The sequence below is a fragment of the Chrysochloris asiatica genome, unplaced genomic scaffold, assembly GCF_000296735.1.
Source record: "Chrysochloris asiatica unplaced genomic scaffold, ChrAsi1.0 scaffold00174, whole genome shotgun sequence".
Lineage (NCBI taxonomy): Eukaryota > Metazoa > Chordata > Mammalia > Afrosoricida > Chrysochloridae > Chrysochloris > Chrysochloris asiatica.
The window spans coordinates 4959078-4972622 of record NW_006408692.1 but is presented as its reverse complement, the minus strand read 5'-3'; the positions used below and the strand labels follow the sequence as shown (position 1 = coordinate 4972622).

Here is a 13545-nt window from a genome sequence, read left to right as displayed (position 1 = left end):
AAAAAAAAAAAATGTTTTGTTGGATGATTAAATCATTGGTTAAATGACCAGGAACTATAACATTAGAAATCTCAAGTCCCGGTAGTCTACTTTCTAAGCTCAAACACCTACACATCTTACTCTTCCAAGCACTCATTCTTTGGTTTCTGATCTAACAGACATGTCCAGTTGGTTGCATTGTGGTGTCTTGCATGTTACTGGGATTATGGAAGTTATGCCATCTAACAGTGTCATCCATAGTTTCAGTTGAATTTCCAGATTAAGACAGACTAGGACGAAGGAGAGGCAGACTACATCTTAATGTTTAGCCACTAAAAACCTATGAATAGCAGCAGAAGATTGTCAGATAGCAACAGAATATTGAACATTGAAAATTCATGAATAGCACCAGAATACTGCCAGATATAGTGCTGGAAGATGAGACCCTAAGGTTTGAAGGCATTCAAAATACTACTGGGAAGATCTGCCTCCTCAAAGTACAGTTTACCATGATGACACAAATGGACTAAAGCTTTAAGGACCTTCATTTGCTGATGAGGCACAACTCAAAATGCAGAGAAACAGCTGTAAAGATCCATTACTAATCAGAACATGAAACGCATAATGTATAAACCTAGGAAAAATCAAAGTCCAAAATGAAATGGAACACATAAAGATCGATATCCTAGACATTAGTGAGCTGAATTGGACTGGTATTAGACATTTTGAACTGACAATCATATGGTTTACTATGGCAGTTATCACAAATTGAAAAGGAATGGTGTTACATTCATAATCAAAAAGAGTATTTCAAGATATATCTTGAAGTATAATGCTGTCTGTGATGTGATAAGATCCACACGTCTACAAGGAAGTCCAGTTAATACAACTTTTATAAAAACTTATGCACTAAAGTCAGTAATTATGAAATTGAAGAATTCTAATAACTTATTCAGTGTGAAACTGATAAAACATGCAATCAATATGTATTGATAATTACTGGTGACTAGAATGCAAAGACTGGAAACAAAGAAGGAAGATCGATAGTTGGAAAATATGGCCTGGATGACAGAAATAATGTGGGAGATCACATGATAGAATTTTGCAAGACCAATGACTTATTCATTGCAAATTATCTATTTTTTAAACAACATTAAAGATGACTATATACATGGACATCACCAGATGGAATACACAGAAATCATATTGACTACATCTGTGAAAAGAGGTGGTGGAAAAGTTATATACTATCAGCCAAATCAAGGCCAGGGACAAATTGACTGGAACAGACCATCAATTGCTCATATGCAAGTTCAGGCTAGAGCGGATGAAAATAAAAACAAATCCACAAGAGCCAATATAAGACCTAGAACATATCCCACCTGAATTTAGAGACCATCTAAATAACAGATTTGATGCATGAGCCACTAATTACCTAAGACCAAAAGAGTAGAAGGAAGATATCAAGAATATGAGACATGAAAAAAGCAAAAAGTCATTAAGAAGACAAGAAAGAATGAAGACAAAATATATGTCAGAAGAGACTGTGAAACTGGCTTTTCAGCATAGAAATACTAAATGGAAGACTCATGAGGAGGTAAAAGAGCTGAACAGAAAATTTCAAAGAGCAGTTTGAGAAAATAAAGTCAGGTTTTATAATGAATTGTGCAAAGACCTGGAGTTAGAAAACCACAAAGGAAGAACACACTCAGCATTTCTCAAGCTGAAAGAACTGAAGGAAAAATTCAAGCTTCGACTTGAAATATTTAAGGATTCTATGGCTAAAATATTTAATGATGAAGAAATTATCAAAAGAAGGAACACAAAAACTCACTGTACCAAAAAGAAATACTTGATGTTCTACAATATCAAGAAGTAGCATATGAACAAGAGCCAATGGTGCTGAAGAAAGAAGTACACAGTGCACTGAATGCATTGGCAAAGAATTGGATTCCAGGAATTGATGGAATACAAACTGAAATCTTTAAACAAACTGATGCGGCAGTGGAGGCACACACTAATCTATGCAAAGAAATCTAGAACACAGCTACCTGACCAGCAGATTGGAATATACCCATATTTGTGCACATTCCAAAGAGAAGTGACCCAACTGAATGTGGAAATCATTGGACAATATCATTAATATCACATGCAAATAAATTTTTCTAAAGATAATTCAAAAGCAGCTGCACCAGTGGAAAAAAGATTGAAATTGTCAAGACTTCATTTTGCTTGGCTCCACAATCAACATTCATGGAAGCAGCAGTCAGGAAATTAAACAACATGTTGCACTAGGCAAATCTGCTGCAAAACACTTTAAAGTGTTTGAGAGCAAAGATGTCAATTTGAGGACTAAGGTGTGAGTGACTCAAGCCATGGTATTTTCAGTAGTCTCATATGCACTTGCAAGTTGGACAATGAGTAAGGAAGACAGTAGAAAAATTGATGCATTTGAGTTATGGTATTGGAGAAGAATATTAAAAGTATGATGGACCGCCAGAAAAACAAACAAATCTGTGTTGGAAGAAGTACAGTCAGAATGCTCCACAGAAGACAGGATGGCGAGACATCATCTCTCATACCTTGGACATATTATCAGGAGGAACAGATTCCTGGAGAATATCATGTTTGGTAAAGTGGAGGGCCAGAGATAAAAATGGAAGACCCCCAATGATCTGGATTGGAATAGTGGGAGCAGCAATGGGCTCAAGGGTAGCAGTGAATGTGAGGATGGAGCAGGACTGGGCAGGGGTTTGTTCTGCTGTGCACAGGGTCACTATGAGTCAGAGTCGACTCAGTAGCACCTAGCAACAGTCTCTTGACATCGCCATAGTCATCCAGTTTTAAGAGCTCGATGGTATCACTTAATTCCCCACTCAATCTGCAATCATTTTATTACCATAATCCTTTAACCTATGCTTTCACTATTTAAAAAAATCCAATCTTGGAAAAATTTCCATATTCTGCTGTCAAAACTACTAAAATACCCAACTAGGAAAAGTCCATACGCCATTCAGATAGAGACTTCCTAAGAACTAATGGTCCCCAATCCTGCCTAGGACTTTATGATGTTGGCCAGTCCTTTTACTTGGAAGTCAGCTCCCTCATCTTCTCCTCCTTACTCTCTAATCATCTTCTCTGTCCTCAGTACAACTTTCTACCTTACTCCTCCACTGTGGGAAGAAAACCTTGCCTCCTACTTTAACAGATATTTGAGTTAAGAAGGCATCAACTCCCCGCCTTCACACTAACCAAGTTATTTATATCTGGATCTGCCCCCTTTATCATTTCCTTCTGTTTCAGGCGGTAAGGGATTTGCCCTGAAGTTCACCCTTCATTAAAGATCAGTGCCTTTATCCTGTGCTTTCAATATCAAACCATTCCCTCTTTCATATTACTTGGATTGATGAATTAACCCAGAGCTCTCTTGTATCTTCAGTTTCTTTCATTTTACTGGCTCTTCTTCTCTGCATATAAATATACGCAATTCTGTCTCTTAAAACTCCTCTCTTAATTTTGTAAACTCTCTAACTCCTAGCTTTGATTGCATTTTCCCTCCAATAATCAGCCAAGCTACTAATAACATTATTCTCTACCTCTCTTCATGAACCATGCACTCCTTAACCCACTGCAATCAAAGTTTTCAAAAGAGTCCATAATTTCGAAAAGTGATTGCCCTCTGATAGTTACATGTAAGGAGACAGAACAATGTCTAAGGCAAAGTGAGACCTGATTAAAGGTATCAACAAATTGAAAGAAAGAGCATATCATAGTACATCAGAAAGGGACTCATCCATAAACTAGCAGTCTAAACTTGAAGGACAAGAATTCTTAGCTAGTGGACTGGAAGCATTTTAATTCCATAGACATTAGTTCATTACAATAACACAATGTCATTCAAATTCTGTAACTTCCTTCATTTTGAGTCTCTCTGCTTCTATATGGCTCCTCATGTAGGCTGCTCCTACAGAGCTAGAATATGCATTTCAGGTAAGTTCAGAACTGGAGATACAGATAAGTTTCCCCTACTCAGGGCCACTTCCCTTCTCAAAGAGAAGACTACAGTTGGTGAACCTGAAAGTTCATATTCAGATGTTAAGGTCAACACGTTATTATTAACAAAGAAAAATAAACCATTGATTTAACAGAACGTGTAAGTCAGGACTAAAAGAAGAAATGAAATACCATTACCATCAAAAATTCATGTGAAGCCACAGAGGTTCCATCTTTCTCAGATATTAAAAGAGCTTTCTGCATCAAGTAAATTGCTTTTGATAGTTTATTCTTCTTTATTTTATTCATTACACTTAATTCTGAAAAAGCAAACAAATAGTTTACCAAAAGGGAAAGATAAAAACTATTCTCAAAAAAACTTTGTTTTTAATTAATAGCTGTCCCGATTTTAAAATTTCAAAGCACCTGTGAAACAAATGGTACTTCCAGATTGTTTTGACTTTTCCGGGCCTTTGACAGAAACATTTTTGCTGACAGTTGGAGCCTGCAAAACTGAAGGATGAAAAAGAAGACTGTCATTACCATGAGGTTTGTGTTCAAAACATGAAACATTTTTGAAACATTAAAGAATAGCTTTATATTTGTAAAAGCATTCCTTTTTCTATCATATGTCATCCTTTTTCATTAGTAGACATAGCTGTAGGATAAGCACTAGACTGCTAACTACACAGTTGCCTGTTGAAACCCACCAGGCTGCTCCTTGGGAATCCTATAAAGAGTCACTGTAAGTCAGAAGCTACTTGGCTCTTTACAACAGCATGATGTGTTTTCTTTGTTGGGTTTTTTTTCCTGTGGCATCCTCTATGATTTGACACAGTATACCTTAAAAGATTAAAATTCCCAAACTATAAAAGTATTTTCTATGCACCTTAAATAAAATCATCTTGCACGCGTTAAGTACTGTTTTTGTTCAATTTCCCTTTCAGTAAAGGACAGATGTTGTTGTTACATGCCATAGAGTATGTTCCTACTGACAGAGAAACTCTATGAAACTCTGTATAGAGTTTCCAAGGAGCAGCTGGTGAGGCTCAAACTGACCTTGCAGTTCAGTGCTTTATCCTGCAGCATCACACCAGGTCTAAATATAGTAGATAGTAAGTTCTTATATCAAACAATTTCACAACTCTGTGCTTGGTCCTATCTAAAGAAACTCTTGCATCTCTGGTCTCTGAAAGAGGCAGCTCTGTATAAATAAATATCCCCATTTTCCTCTGACAAAGTTAGGGTCTCTCTTTCTGGAAAATCTCAACTAACAGCTGTTACCAGTTGAGTGTGAGTAGGATAGTAGAGATTTCCCGGTATACAATTGGGAATAACATGGTGATCTGGTAAAAAAAAAAAAAAAAAAAAAAGGATTCTGGATGAAGGAGGAAACAATAAAAGTTATTTGGGCCCAAAGATGCATACAATAGCACTGATTCTTGATTTTCCAGCTCAAAGATACCTGGCAATATTGTGCTTCTGTCTGTAGAGACCTTACAATCAACGCCTTTTGTTGCGGTTTAATTATTTGTGCTAATGCATGGGAATTACCATTAGAAGTTGATTGATTGATGAAAAGATACCAACACACACCATTAAAGGGTACACATTTTCCTTAATGGCAAACGATAAGGGAACTACCTATATGAAGAAACCAATATAAACTGACTCCATATAAACTTGAACTCAATTCTACCAAGTGGAGCCAAAGTTGTGATTCCAGGTCTGGCATAGGAAAGTACAAGGTAGATCAAGAAGATGCAGAAAGCAAGAAATGGCTCAAAGAATAACGGGAACACTTAAAAAAACAACACAGGATATAGTTGAAAGAGTCTCCCACTGACAGAATCCAAAATAATAAGGATGGTGACTGATATTAAAAGAGTGAATATAAAAGGAATCCAATATCCAGTGTTACTCAAAAAATTAAAATGGACAGAAGAGACAGTGCTTTACAAAAGAATGTCATCAATAAATATAGCATGAATAACCCAATTTGAAAAACACACTGCATGACCAGATTATTTTTTGCAATACAAAAGGGGAAAGTTATCTTTACAATAGAGCGATCTAGTAGGCACCACCATTAACAAAGTGACAGCACTTTAACTTACCAAAGACAAGACATATGATAATACATGGTACCCAGTGTGATCCACATTAGCTACAATAATCCTGAGGAAACTACCTGGAAAATCCAGTGGTGGAATATTCTAGAAGTGTGTCTTTAAAAATATATCATGATATAAAAAACAAAGTTGGGATACTATTCTAGATTTAAAGAAAATGACAAGCAAATGCAATGAGTGATTCTTGACTAGATTTCAGTTGTTTTATTTTTAACAGAAAGCCACTTTTTCAAAAAATAACATTTTTGAATATGGCATTTTGAAAATCGACTGTATAATATAAAATATTATTGTATCAGTGTTAACATTTCTTGAGCATGATAATGGTATTATGGCTACATGGTGAATGTAAGATAAATTTGCTATTAGGCGATAAATGCTCAAGTATTTAGGGATTGACATATCATGGTGACTGGAACATGCACAAACACACATGTTGTGTGTTGATATGTTTATGTGTATATACACAGAGACAGTAAATGTGGCAAAATATTAACAATTTTCAAATCTAACTGGAGGGTGTGTGGGTGTCCATTATTCTATTCATTCAACTTTTCCATAGGTCGGAAACTTTCAAAAGAAAAATTTGGAGCAAACAGTTGACCACTGTTAATTTTCTTATCACCTTACTTTAATTTTCAGAAGAAACCATCAACTTTTAAAATTATCTTTACATATTTTACTTGATAAATACAAAATTATGTGTAACATACATGCTATAAATGTGTGTCTGTTATAAATATAATTAACACATACAAACTACCACTAAACCCAAGAACTAGTTACCCAAGTTACCAGTAACTTATATGTCGTCTTCTTTCCTATATCATCCCCTGCAACTTCCTCAAAGGAACCACTATCATAATTTTTAAAAATTTTTATGCAAAAGAGGATATTAATAAAATCTGGAACTGTAGATGAATATAGACAATGTCCTCAGAGAAATCTTTAATCTATATGTTCAGATTTCATGGACCTGTCATTTTACCATCCCAAATAACTAGAGTTTTCTACAGATAGTTTAGTTATATATAAAATATAATTTTAACATATGGCTTTACCAATTATTGTGATTATTTGTCATGCACAATATATTGTATGCCTAAAGTATACCTTGGTTGGTTTTCTGGTTTTGAGCTCTGTGTAAAATGGTATCATACTGAATGTAGTCTCCTAAAACTTGCTGTTTTAAAATCAAAATTATGCTTCTAAAATTCATTCACATTGACCACTTTTCATAGCTATAAGATTTCCTACTACTAGATATTTGGTTATTTATAGTTCTTTGCTATTATGAACATTTCTTCTATAAACATCTTTATGTCTGTCTTTTGGTGAACGTGATCAAGAAATTGTCTTGGGTGTAAACCTAGAAGCAGCATGGTTGAGTCAAAACATATGCTATTCTTACTTTACAAGATAGTTTTATTGACCATAAATAATTTCTCTGTGAAAAGTCCTTTTGTGCCTTTTGTTCATTGTTCCATTTCATTATTTGTCTTTTTATTGATATATTGTAATTCTTTATATATTGTGCACACTAATCATTTGGAATCTGTACCTGGACCAAGAAGCAGTTGTTTTAACAGAACATAGGAACACTGAATGTTTTAAAATTAAGAAAGGTGTGTGACAAGGTTGTATTCTTTCACCATACTTATTCAAACTGTATGCTGAGCAAATAATCTGAGAAACTGGGTTCTATGAAGAAAAACGTGGCATCAGGATTGGAGGAAGACTCATTAACAACCTACGATATGCAGATGATACAACCTTGCTTGCTGAAAGTGAAGAGGACTTAAAACATTTACTGATGAATCTCAAAGAGCACAGCCTTCAGTATGGATTACATCTCAATGAAAAGAAAACAAAAATCCTCACTACTGGATCAATAAACAACATTCTTATCAATGGAGAAAAGATTGAAATGGTCAAGGACTTCATTCTTCTTGGATCAACTATCAACACTCAAGGAAGCAGCAGTCAAGAAATCAAACAACATAAGGCAAATCTGCTGCACAGGAACTTTTTTAAGTGTTGAAGAGTAAAAATGTCAGCTTGAGGACTAAGGTGCACCTGACCCAAGCCATGGTATTTTCAGTAACCTCATATGGATGCGAAAGTTGGACAGTGACTAAAGAAGACCATAGAAGAATTGATGCTTTTGAGTTATGGTGTTGGAGGAGAATACTGAAAGTGCCATGGGCTGCCAAAAGAACCAGTAGATCCGTTTTGGAAGAAGTACAGCCAGAGTGCTCCTTAGAGGCCAAGATGGCCAAACTTCGTCTCTCATACTTTGGACATATTGTCAGGATGGACCAGTCTCTGGAGAAGGATATCATGTTTGGTAAGGTGGAGGGTCAGAGAAAAAGAGGAAGACCCCCAATGAGATGGATTGGCCAAGTGGCCGCATTGATGGACTCAAGCGTGGCAACAGTAGTGAGGTTGGCCCAGGATTGGGCAGCATTTCGTTCTGCTGTGCATAAGGTCACTATGGGTCAGTACCTACTTGATGGCACCTAACAACAACAACAATCATTTGTTGATAATATAAATAGCAACTATATTTTCCTAAGTGTGGCATTCTCTTAATGCTTGACTTTTTAATATTCTATTATGAGTTCTCAATTAAAAATTTTTTTTTTCTTTTAAGGTTTGTTGTTGTTAAGTACCCTGGAGTTGGTTCCAACTCATAGCAACCCTGCACAGGGTTTCCGAGGCTGTAATTATTTACAGGAGCAGAACGCCTCATCTTTCTCCCACGGAACAGCTGGTAATTGTCGTCAATTTTTTAAATCTTGTTTAAGCTTTTCTCTACTCCAAGATCAGAACTCTATTGTCCCAGCTACTCTCCCTCCTACATGTCTGTCGATCTGTTGGAAAGTATCGGCTTGCATGTTGCTGTGATACTGGAAGCTATGCCACTGGTGTTTTAAATACAAGTAGAGTTACCCAAGGCCAACAGGTGAGTTTCCAGACTAAGAAGAGACTAGGAAGAAGGAATAGGCCGTCTCCTTCTGAGGGATTAGCCCTTAAAACTTTATGAATAGCTGTGAAACATCATCTGATATAGTGCCAGAAAGTGAGCCCTTCAAATTGGAAGGCACTTAAAATACAAATGAGGAAAAGCTGTTTCCTCAAAGCAGAGTAAACTTTAATGGCATAGATTGAGCAAAACTTTTGAGATCTTCATTTGCTAATGGGATATGATCCAAAATGAAAAGAAACAGCTCAAACACCCATGGGTAATCAGAGCATGGAATGTATGAAGCATGAATCTAGGAAAATCTGATGTTATCAAAAATGAAATGAAACACATAAAGATCAGTATCTTATGCATTAGTGAGCTGAAGTTAACTATTTTGACTATGAAAATTATACAGTTTATTATAGTAATAACAAATTGAGGAGGAACAGCATTGCATTCATTGTCAAAAAGAATAACTAACTTGAAATACAGGAGTCCTGGTGTGGCACTGCGGGATAAAGCACTGGATTGCAAAGCAGTTAGAATTGCAAGGTCATCAGTTCAAACTCACCAGCCACTCCTCAGAAACCCTATACAGGGCTGCAATGAGTAGGAAACAACTCAAAGGCATGTAATAACAACAACTTGATATGCGATGCTGTCCGTGACAGGATATTAACTATACACCTACAAGGAATACCAGTTAATACTACTACTCAAATTTATGGACCAACCACTAAAGCAGTGAGGAAAAACACTGAAGAATACTACCAACTTCTGCAGTCTCAACTTGATCAAACATGCAATCAAGATGCATTGATAATTACTGGTGATTGGGATGTGAAAGCTGGAAACAAAGAAGAGGGATAGGAAGTTGGAAAATATGGCCTTTGTGATAGAAATGATGCTGGAGATCCCAAGCTAGAATTCCACAATACTAATGACTTATTCATTGCCAATACTTTTCTCAACAACATACACTGCTTCTATACAGGGGGAATACACAGAAATCAAATTGAAACACCTGTGGAAAGAGATGACAGAGAAATTCAACATATCATCATCTGACACAAGGCCAGGGGCCAATCACGAGAGCCAAAATACAACCTTGAGTATATCACACCTGAAGTAAATAAGAGATCATCTCAAAAGATAAGAAAGAAAGAATAGACCAAAGTGGATGTCAGACAGACTCTGAAACTTGATCTTGAATGTAGAGATGCTACTATGAATGGAAGAAATGAAAAAGTAAACAACTTAAAGTACAACTCAAGAAGACAAAGTAAAATATTACAAAGAAATGTGTAAAGAACTAGAGTTAGAAACCCAAAGGAAAAGAACACAGTCTGCATTTCTCAAACTGGAAGAATTGAAGAAAAAAACAAGTCTCAAACTGTAATATTGAAGGCGTTCTGGTGTGATGCTGTAGGATAAGCACTATACTGCTAACCACAAAGTCTGTGATTCAAACCCACCAGCTGCTCCTTGGAAACCCTATACAGGGTTGCTATGCATTTGAACCAATTCCATAGCACTTAACAACAACACTGGACAGAGTATTGAACAATGCAGGAAGCATCAAAAGAAGGCGGAAGGAATACACAGAATCACTTTACCAAAAAAATTGGTTGTCACTCAACCTTTTCAAGAAATAGCATATGATCAAGAACCAATGGTACCAAAGGAAGAAGTTCAAACTGCACTAAAGGCATTAGCAACAAACAATGTTCCAGGAACTGATGGAATACAAATCAAAACGTTTCGACAAACTGATGGAGCACTGAAAGACACTAGGCCAACTGACTGGAAGGGTTCCATATAGTGTGCATTCCAAAGAAAGGTGGCCCAACAGATTGCAAAAATGATCGAGTAATATCATTAATATCACATGCAAGTTAAAATTTTGCTGAAAGTAATTTTAAAACAACTGCAGCCGCATAATGACAAAAAGCCGCCAGAAATTCAAGCTGGATTCAAAAAAGGATGTGAAATGAGGGATATCATTGCTGACATGAGACGGATCTTGGCTACAAGCAAAGAATATCAAAAAGATACTAACTTGTGCTTTATTGAGGGACTTCCAACTGTGTGTATCATAACAAACTATGGACAACACTGTGAAGAATGGGAATTCCAGAGTTCATTGTTCTCATGTGGAACCTGCACGCATAACAAGAAGCAGTCATTCAAAAGGAACAAAGGCATACTGCATGGTTTTAAATCAGGAAAGGTGTAGGCAAGGGTTGTATACTTTCACCATACATATTCAATCTGCTTGCTGAGCAAATAATCTGAGAAGGTAGTCCATGTGAAAAAGAATTCAGCATCAGGATTGGAGGAAGACTCATTAACAACTTGTGACATGCAGTTGACATAACCTTGCTTGTTGAAAGCAAAGAGGACTTGAAGCACTTGCTGATGAAGATCAAAGAATACAGTCATCAGTATGGATTACAACTCACAGTAAAGAAAACAAAAATCCTCACAACTGGACCAATAAAGAACATCATGATAAATGAAGAAAAGATTGAAGCTGTCAAGGATTTCACTTTACTTGGCTCCACAATCAATGTTCATGGAAGCAGCAATCAAGAAATCAAAGGAAATATTGCATTGGGCAAATCAATTGCACAAGACTTCTTTAAAGTGTTAAAGAGCAAAGATGTCACTTAGAAGACTATGGTGTGTCTGACACAACCATGGTATTTTCAATTACCTCATATGCATGTGAAAGCTGGAAAACGAAGAAGGAAGACCAAAAAAGAACTGAAGCCTCTGAAGTACGGTGTTGGCAAAGAATAGTGAAAGCACCGTTCACTGCCAGAAAAGCAAAATGTTTTGGAAGAAGTACAGCCAGAATAATCCTTAGATGGGAAAATGGTGAGACTTGGTCTCCCACTTTTTGTTTGTTTGTTTTTAGTGCCTTCAAGTCAGTTCTAACTCATAGCAACCTGTATAGGGTTTCCAAGGAGCAGCTTGTGGGTTCGAACCACCGACCTTGTGGTTAGCAATCCAGTTCTTATCCTACAGCACCAAACCAGGACTCACATACTTTGGACATATTATCAGGAGGGATCAATCCCTGGAAAAGGACCTCAAAAACGAGGAAGACTTCAGTGAAATGGACTGATACATTGGGCTGCAATAATCAGCTCACACACACCAATGATTGTGAAGATGACATAGGACCAGTCAATGTTTTATTCTGTTGCACATAGGCTCACTATGAGTCAGCCCTTAACAACAACAACATTTATTCTAACCAATAGTCAGATCTCTAGAGTCCGTGGATGTTGCACATTGTTAAGGCTAAGGCTGGAGCCTTGAGACTACCCATAGTCACCTCAGAAGGAAGTCCTGGCAATCTGCTTCCAAATAATCAGCCACTGTAAACCCCACATAGCACAGATCTACTCCGACACACATTATAAGTCAGAATCAATTCAGTGGCAATTTTCTAAATATATATACTTTTGTGAAGCTTTTAAAGATTGATTTTAACATTTAACACTTTAATTTGAAAGTTATTTTATGTATGGAAAGATAGGGAATATTATCTCAGTTTTCCAGTATCATTATCTAATTATCTCAGGGAAGGATAATTCTACTTTGAAACAAACTTTGTATTATGGGATAATTAGACTCGACACACACTCTTGATTTCTTTTTCCTTCAAGAATGCCTTAGTAATTCTTGGTCCTTTATTCTTCCATTGAAATTTTATTTTAAAAAGTCTGTCGAGATCTACAAAAACCTACAGCAATCTTTATTAAAATTACATTTGAATCTATAGATCAATTTGAAGGAAAACTGTCATCATTGTGATATCTGGTCTATTTACCAAAAACACTATAAACTAAAATGAAGTGTCCAAGTGTCTGTCCTTTGACACTTCTGTTAGAGACATCTTTCTAAATGTTTTCAGTGGCTTCCAGGATAAACTACAAACAGACTATCTCATTTATCTTACTCTTCTTTAATATTTTTAATTAAGTTTTATTTCTTCCTTTCCCCTTTTTTTAAGGAGTCCTGCTTGCACCATGGTTAAATGCTTGGTTGCTAATTAAAAGGTTGGTCTCTCAAACCCATCAGTTTCTCCGTGGGATAAAGCCGTGGCAGTCTGCTCTCAGAAAGATTTACAACCTTTGAAACCCTTTAGTGTTGCTATGTCTTCAAATCAGCTCGACAGCAAACAATAACCATTTGTATTTTGTGTTTTTTTTTCTTTTATGCTTGCAAATCTTATGTTATATGAAATAATTTGAGATCTTAGAGTTGAAAATGTCTTTTTAAATTAAGTTTTCTAATTGCTTAGTGCTGGCATATAGAAATATAATTATGTATATATTATACAAAGGAGCTCTGGTAGCGTAGTGGTTATGAATCAGGCTGCGAACCTTAAGGTCAGCGGTTCGAAACTACCAGTCGCTCCACGGGAGAAAGATGAGGCTTTCTACTCCCGTAAAGATTTAC

General features: G+C 36.3%; 1 pseudogene; it reads right to left on the bottom strand.

Moving 5' to 3' along the window:
• LOC102814751 overlaps positions 1-13545 on the bottom strand; it is a 127651-nt pseudogene that overhangs the window by 98626 nt on the left and 15480 nt on the right.